Here is a 9101-nt window from a genome sequence, read left to right on the forward strand (position 1 = left end):
TTTATTTATGTAAGTTTTACACAATGATTTCATTTTCGAAGCAAAAAAAATCATGCTTTAGTGTTTCCATAGTCTGAGAGCCATAATTTTTTCAGTTTTTGGGCGTTTACCTTGGGTAGGGTATGATTTTTGTGGGATGAGATGATGGTTTTATTGGCACTATTTTGGGGTGCATGTGACTTTTTGATCGCTTGCTATTACACTAAGGTGACAAAAAATGGTTTATTTAGCACAGTTTTTATTTTTTATCTTTTACGGTGTTCATCTGAGGGGTTAGGTCATGTGATATTTTTATAGAGCCGGTCGATACGAACGCGGTGATACCAAATATGTATACTTTTTTTTTTATTTATGTAAGTTTTACACAATAACAGCTTTTTTAAAACAAAAAAAATGATGTTTTAGTGTCTCCATAATCTGAGCCATAGTTTTTTTTTTTTTTTGGCCGATTGTCTCAGGTAGGGGCTCACGTCTCTGAGCGCATTGTACCCGCGCGGAAATCTCGCTTGTGTGAAAGGGGCCATACACTGGTTACATAATTATTTGAGAGATCGTGTAACAACATAGACTGGTTAAATGTTTGTTAGAGATCTACACAGGACCAGACTCAGACACCGAAAAACCTATTAACTGCCCCCCGACATGTTTCACCAGCAAGCTCTATGTTTCTATGTTTCTATGTTCTATGTTTCTATGTTTCTATGAGGAAGATCGTTGCAAACAAAGTATAAATGACCTGCTAATCCATATTCTTAGGTAGTGGACGAATCTAAATTCCCCTCCAAAGGATGGGGGGAATAGAGAAAGGGAGAAAAAGGGGGGGGGGGGGGGCACAATAGGGTAGTATGTTCATACAAATAAAAGAATAAAGTGAGGAGTTTGGAGGCTCACCTTGTGGGGTTGTGCTAATATAGGCACAACCCTACTGTAAACTTATATAAATAAGACCTTCACGCCGGGACTGCAGCCGCAGACTGGGTTGTCTTTTGGATAGGATGTCCAGTCCCCCAAAGGATACTTGCAGTGGAAAGAGAGAGGTTCTGCTTCGGCGCAAAATCACCGGTGGAGACGGTCTTAATGGATGAAATTCTTCTTATTTAATTGCTAATCCATATTGACATCTATAATGTCCAATCAGCTGATGAGACATATCGTTGCCATAAACACCCAAACCTTGGATGCGCCTATCACTTTGCTCCGGATAGTGACTCCTCCTTAACATTCCACCTATGGCGGTGTGCTGGTGGGGTGTTACACATGACGTCATGACCATTAACAATGTGCGCTTAGACTTATATTGTTTTAAACAAAGTCCCTTTTAGAGACCCTCGGGATATTTATATTCGTGCGCCAATGGTCTCTTGAGACCTACAATCCCTATAGGGGTCCCTAACAGATAATAAAATATTTATCTTTATTAATTATTTTTTTTAAAGTTTTTGTATTCACAATAACACACAACAAAAAAGATGAACTTTTAAAATTGTCAGTGTCCAGTGATCTATGGGATAATGTCCGTTGGAGTGGTGTACTTTCTTTGACACTCATCTGGTAAGAGCCCTCTTATTTGATATAGGGTAATATGCACGCTATTTATAGGTTGGTTGGTTATTTGCATGTGTATACATATAGAGTTCTGGTGGAGGTATTGCTCCTGCTGAGATTCGCTACTTTTGGCCCTTAATCTTAAGGTTACCATGCAGCTACGATGTTGCTGTCCTTTCAATAATTGTAGCTATTTATTCTCTGCTGCAGGGCTGCCTCTGTATCCCTATTCGATCTTCACTGCTGTTTCCTAACTCGCAACCTATACCGCAGCTATACTAGGTCCTCTATTCCTATTCATAGAGGTCTCTGTAATGCTGTGAGTATCTATTGTCCTCACTACTGACACTCTCCTATCTGCTGCATCGTGCTGTATAACATCAATTTCCCTGCACGTGGACACTGTATAAAATTGTCACACTATACCACCCCTCCCGACATGTTTCGCCACATACTGTGGCTTCGTCAGGGGATGTGGGGTATATGTGCGCGCGCGCTCGCTAAGACCTTCCTTTATGTCTTTCCAGGTACCGCCCACCTGCCGGAACTCATCACTTGCGACCAATCACAGTCGCTTCCTCTGATCCACTCCGCTGCGTACATGCCGGGCCCGTCCATAGACGTATATCCTGTGCGCTCACATCTTGATCCTCGTCACCTATGGCACCAGGTAAACAAAACACATTGTATGAATGAGTGGGCGGGAGGGGGTGTTTACGGTCCATCTTGTGATGAATCCGATAGTTACTAGTCTCCACCCTCTTCTACTCATCACACCTCTTCCTCCTCATCAATTGCGTTTTACTCCATTCATACCTTCTAGAGGCGTCAATCTGACCATATAATATATTCTGCTATCCTCATGGTCCATTATTCATCTCTAAATCGAGACAGACATCAAAGGAATAGGTGAGGAGGTCTAAAGGCTTTATTATTTTATTATCTTTTATTTTTTGTCAGGGTTATCAAGATTTGATCCATCCACCATTCTTTATACTTCTCCATGGTAAGTGACACCATGGGAGTGACATTTATTGTTAAAATTACCAAGATATATATTCCATCCACCCTTTTCTACTCTTCGTATCTCCTCCTCCTCATCAGTTACGTTTTGTTCCATTCTTACCCTCTTAAGACGTCAGTCTGTCCATATAGTATGTTCCACTACATTATTCATCTCTAAGTCGAGACAGGCATCAAGGTAATAGGTGAGGAGATCTTATTTATATATTATCAGAGTTGCCAAGATTTAGTCCATCCACCATTCTTTATACTTCTCCATGGAGGTGACCATCCACCATTCTTTATACTTCTCCATGGAGGTGACATCATGGCTCGGTGCCATGGAGGCAACACCACGGAGGTGACATTAATTGTCAAGATTACCAGAATGTATTCCATCCACCATGCCTCATATTCTTCCAAGGAGATGGCACTAATGCCAATTTGCCTGGAAATGATGATGTAGCATGAGTACTTTTGAATATGTGACTGTCCTACAGCAGGCCGGCGGTACCAATCTTTATATAACATGAGGTCTTTTATAATCTTTCTTCTAATTTGTTGTCTCAATGTATTGTATTTTTTTATGTATTTTTTTGTATTTTTGATTTCTTTCACTTATTTATTATGCTATGTTGGGTTTAGATGAAGGCCGTATATGAGAAACCCTCATTTAGGTCACCTGGGCTAAGGGTCTGTAATTTGTATATCCATTTGGCCTCTTCCTGTAGGAGTTTGACATCTAAATTGCCTCTTCTTGGTCCCAGAGTTTTTTTCTCTAGGCCCCAGAATTTTAAAACCTCCAAATTTCCACCATGGGCATAAGTTATATGCCTATATAATGACGTGTCTTTTCCCGTGTTGATAGCACTTATGTGACCAGATATTCTTCGCCTCAACTCCTGTGTGGTCTTACCCACATATAATTTAGGACAATTACATGAGGCGATGTAAATAATACCACTGCTCCGACAGTTAAAGAAATCTCTGATCACATAATCACGTCCGTCTATAGGGTTTTTGAATTTTTTTACTCTGGGTAAGTATTTGCAAAAGGTGCAATTTCCGCAGGGGAAAGAGCCAATGATACTGGATTTTAACCAGCTCATATTTGTCCTCTGTTTTTCAGGAAGGAAGCTATGAACCAGCTTATCCCTCAGGTTTGGTCCTCTCCTATATGTGACGCTGGGATATGGTGGTAGTACAGTTCTCAATTGGTCATCACTGGTAAGTACCCTCCAATGTTTCTTTAAAATCTTCATCACTTGTTGATTACCACAGTCATAGGTCCCTATGCATCTGATCCTTTTGTCTTCTCCTTCTTTTCTCTGGCTGGCTTTGTAGTCCTGAGATATTAATTCATCCCTGTTTATGCTTTTGACATGGTTAAACGCCTTTTTTAGGCATTGTACCTGGCTTTAGACCTTTGTCAAAGCCTTGCTGCAGGAAATTCAGGATATCCTGAGTTGTAGGAGACTGACAAGATACTCCATTTTTCTCACACCAAAAATCAAACACCTTTTTGACTCTGATGTACACTTTATTAGTTGTATGTGCTCTGGACTGCGATAGCATTCTAATTACCGCGTCTGATAAGCCCTGTCCTGCTAGAAGGGGGCAGTCAACATCCAGGCTGTGAATTTCAGGTGGTGTAGATCTGTTATCCTAAGTTACTAGGTGTGGAATCTGTGGGAGCCTCCAGAAGGCCTCCCTATTTATCAGCATTAGTTGTGTAAACCATGCCCTTTTGGGCCAGTATGGACATATCAGGATTGTCGAGACCTGATCCCGTTTGATATTTTGTAAGGCCTTTGGAATCATAGGAATGGGCAGAAAGATGTAGGCAAACCTGAAGTTCCAAAGGACTGAGAGGGCATCTAGGGCCCAAGGGTTCTCTTCCCTGAACAGGGAGCAGAATAGAGGCACTTTTGCATTGTCTCGGGTAGCCATCAGATTTATCTGGGGTCGATCCCAAAGCATCTTGAGTTGAATGAATATTTCTGGGTCCAAAGACCATTCCCCTGGGAGGGGAAAGTCGCGGCTTAGCCTGCCTGCGACAGCATTCTTCCTTCCTCTGGTGTTTACAGCTGACAGCTGTTGAATATTGGCATCCGCCCATACCAAGATCCGCTCCACCACTTTGAGGAGGGATAAAGATCTAGTACGTCCCTGGCGATTTAAATACACAATAGTGGTCATGTTGTCTGACCTGACTCTTATGGCTTGTCCCTTGACCAAGGGGTGGAAATGTGTTAGGGCATTAAATCCAGCTCTCATCTCTCTGAGATTTGAGGATAACAGTCTCTCTGTTGGAGTTCAGGCTCCTTTTGCTCTCTGGCCCCTCATGTGGGCACCCCAACCTGTAGCCGAAGCATCGGTAGTAATATCGGTCCATCTGGGAGGGGAAAAATATTTTGCCATTCTTTAAAGCCATCCACCACCTCAGTGATGTCCTCGTCTCCTTGAAGACGATTGTCGTACTGTCTAGAAAATTGGGGTCTCGATCCCACTTCTGCAGAATTTCACATTGCAGGTATCTTGTGTACCAATTTGCCCACAGAATTGTCTGACTGGCTGCGGTCATAAGAGCGAATGTCTTCATCATTTCACGAAGGGATATAGGTCTGAACGGCCTCAGAAGCTGTACATTCCGGGCGCAGACATTCCTTCTTTTCCTTGGAAGGGAAACGGTCATCTCCATGGTGTCCAGAATGAAGCCCAGGAACTGTTTCTGCTGAGATGGGACGATACTGGATCTTTGTCTGTTGAATATCCAGACTAAAGACTGGATGCTGTTGAAGATTAACTGAAGATGCGCTTTGAATCTCTCTGTGGTCTCCCCCCTTTACCAGCCAGTCTTCCAGATATGGGATTATAGTTATCCCCAATTCTCTGAGGCCCGCAACAACAGCTGCAAACACCTTTGTGAATGGGGTTGATGAAACCCCGAATGGTAGTGCCTTAAACTGCAGATGACATAACTGGCTATGCGCAGTCATTTTTGATGCTTTTTGAATGTGCAGATAAGTATCTTTTAAATGTATTGTAGCGAGGTAATCTTCTGGTTCTAGCAGGTTTAGCGCAGACTGAACCATTTTTATATGGAACTTTTTCTTGCGTCTAAACCTGTTTAGATACCTTAGATGCACAATAGTCCTCCACCTCATCTGAAGTTTTGGGACTAGGAATAACTTTGAGCCCTGAAAACTGTCTCTTTCTGGGACGGGCTGTATTTCCCAAGTCAACGGACCAGGGATTCCCAACCAGCCAAAACTGGCAATTGCCCGTCCTCAAGCTGTTTATCTTCTGCGATCTGACGAGTGCAGATACGTTCAGCCTAGAATAACCGCTGACCTTCTTCACAGAAGGAAATGCCCCTCTTGACACAGATGTCTCTCCACTCCGATCTTCTACACTCCCTTCCTCTATTGGTAGAGCAAATTTAGACCTCAATATCATTGAGCCACTCTGGGGAGACCTCTTTCCTTTTTAGCAAGATTACCACTTTAGCATAAGGAAGGGACTTCCATTTTTTTATTTTTGACAGATTTCCATAAGTGGGTCATTCTCTGGTCCGAAAAGCCTATTCGGACGATAGTCCATTGCATAGAGTATATTTTTTGAGTGGACATCTGCCCCCCAAGGTTTTACCATAAAGATCTTCTACACACTGTACCGGATCTGACTAACGCCAAATATCGGGCCGCAAATCCGACCCGCTGTTAGAGGCAGCCTCTGCGCAAAGCACCATCCAATATTCCATCCATCGGATCAGCAAAAACTAGACCCATCCTCACCAGGGACCAAAGTGTATCTAAATAATTTTGATATGGTTACATCTATTTTAGGGGGATCTCCCTACAGTTTTACTTCTTGCTCTGTCATACACATGGTCTTAAACCTCTTGTTAAATATTGGCCTCTTATATGGCGTTTTCCACTCATTGGCCATAAGCCTCTTCACCATAGGTCTACCTTAACCCCTTAAGGACCAAGCTCATTTTCACCTTAAGGACCAGGCCATTTTTTGCAAATCTGACCAGTGTCACTTTATGTGTGAATAACTTTAAAACGCTTTTACTTATCCAGGCTATTCTGAGATGTTTTTTCGTCACATATTGTACATCATTTATAAAAAAAAAAAAAAAAAATTTACCAAAAATTTGGCAAATTTGCTAATTTCCAAGTTTCAATTTCTCTACTTCTATAATACATAGTAATACCTCCAAAAATAGTTATTAATTTAAATTCCCCATATGTCTACTTCATGTTTGGATCATTTTGGGAATGCCATTTTATTTTTTGGGGACGTTACAAGGCTTAGAAGTTTAGAAGCAAATCTTTAAATTTTTCATAAATTCTCCAAAACCCACTTTTTAAAGGGATTCTGTCATGAGATTTGAGGCCTATAACCTAAACATATGGCCAGGTCCCTACTAATACCCTGAATCAGAAACAGACCTTATTAAATGTGCCTGTGGCTCTATTAGCACATAAAAGAGGTTTTTATAACCTGTCATTCACGTACCTAATGTGTCCAAGGGGACGTCTCATCATGCAGGGTGCCCGGCTGCAGCCATCTCCGTCTGGTGTCCAGCGCCGCCTTCCCAGTTGAAATCGCCGCCTTCCTCACCTCAGCCCCGCCTCCGCAATCGTCCGGTCCCTCTGCCAGATCCAGCGCGTGCGCACTAGGCATAACCTGAGGGACCGGATGATTGCGGAGGCGGGGCTGAGGTGAGGAAGGCGGCGCTGGGCACCAGACGGAGATGGCTGCAGCCGGGCACCCTGCATGATGAGACGTCCCCTTGGACACATTAGGTACGTGAATGACAGGTTATAAAAACCAGTTTTATATGCTAATAGAGCCACAGGCACATTTAATAAGGTCTGTTTTGGATTCAGGGTATTAGTAGGGACCTGGCCATATGTTTAGGTTATAGGCCTCAAATCTCATGACAGAATCCCTTTAAGGACCAGTTCAGGTCTGAAGTCACTTTGTGGGGCTTACATAATAGAAACCACCCAAAAATGACCCCATTTTGGAAACTACACCCCTCAAGGTATTAAAAACTGATTTTACAAACGTTGTTAACCCTTTAGGTGTTCCACAAGAATTAATGGAAAATGTAGATGACATTTCAGAATTTCACTTTTTTGGCAGATTTTCCATTTTAATAATTTTTTTCCCGCTAACAAATCAAGGATTAACAGCCAAACTAAACTCAATATTTATTGCCCTGATTCTGTAGTTTACAGAAACACCCCATATGTGGTCGTAAACTGCTGTATGGGCACACAGCAGGGCGCAAAAGGAAAGCAACACCATATGGTTTTTGGAGGGCAGATTTCACTGGGATAATTTTAACTTGCCAAGTCACATTTGAAGATGCACCCCCAGAGTAGAAACTACAAAAAAGTGACCCCATTTTGGAAACTATGGGATAAGGTTGCAGTTCTGTTGGTACTATTTTAGGGTACAGATGATTTTTGGTTGCTCTATATTACACTTTTTGTGAGGCAAGGTAACAAAAAAATAGCTGTTTTGGCACTGTTTTTATTTTTTGTTATTTACAACGTTCATCTGACAGGTTAGATCATGAGCTATTTTTATAGAGCAGGTTGTTGCGGACGCGACAATACCAAATATGGTTGTTTGTTTCAGTTTTATATAATAAAGCATTTTTGAGCCAAATTTTTTTTTTTTTTGGGTGACCGTCTTATGTAGGGGCTCATTTTTTTCAGTATGAGATGACGGTTTGATTGGTACTATGTTAGGGTGCATATGACTTTTTGATCGCTTGGTATTTCACTTTTTGTGATGTAAGGTTACAAAAAAATTGCTTTTTTGACACCGTTTTTTTTTTTTTTTACAGTGTTCACCTGATGGGTTAGATCATGTGATATTTTTATAGAGAAGGTTTTTACGGATGTGGCGATACCTAATATGTCTACTTTTTTTATTTACACTAATATTTTAGAAACAAAAAGAAAATCATGTTTTAGTGTCTCAATAGTCTGAGAACCATATATTATTTTATTTTTTTGGGCGATTGTCCTATGTAGGGGTTAACTTTTTGCGGGATGAGGTGGCGGTTAGATTGGTACTATTTTGGAAGGCATACGCCTTTTTGATCGCTTAGTGTTGCACTTTTAGTGAGGTAAGGTGACAAAAATGGCTTTCTTTGACACTGTTTGTATTTTATTTTTTTATGGTGTCTATCGGACAGGGTGGATCATGTGATATATTTTTTTTAGAGCCGGCTGTTACGGACACGGCAATATCTAATATGTGTGTTTTAAATTTTTTTTTAAAAAAAATTTTATTATAAAATTAGGGGAAAGGGCGTTTTTTCTTTTTCTAACTTGAAACTTTATTTTTTTTATTGAAAACACTTTTTTTAACTTTTTTTTAAAACTTTATTTCTGTCACACTCTGGGACTTCAACTTTTGGGGGTATGATCCCCTCTGCAATGCATTACAATACATCTGTATTGTAATGCATTGCCTGTAAGTGTATGACACGGAGTCATACACTAACAGGTTGCCTAGGAGAT

Source organism: Bufo bufo, chromosome 3 (genome assembly GCF_905171765.1).
Source record: "Bufo bufo chromosome 3, aBufBuf1.1, whole genome shotgun sequence".
NCBI lineage: Eukaryota > Metazoa > Chordata > Amphibia > Anura > Bufonidae > Bufo > Bufo bufo.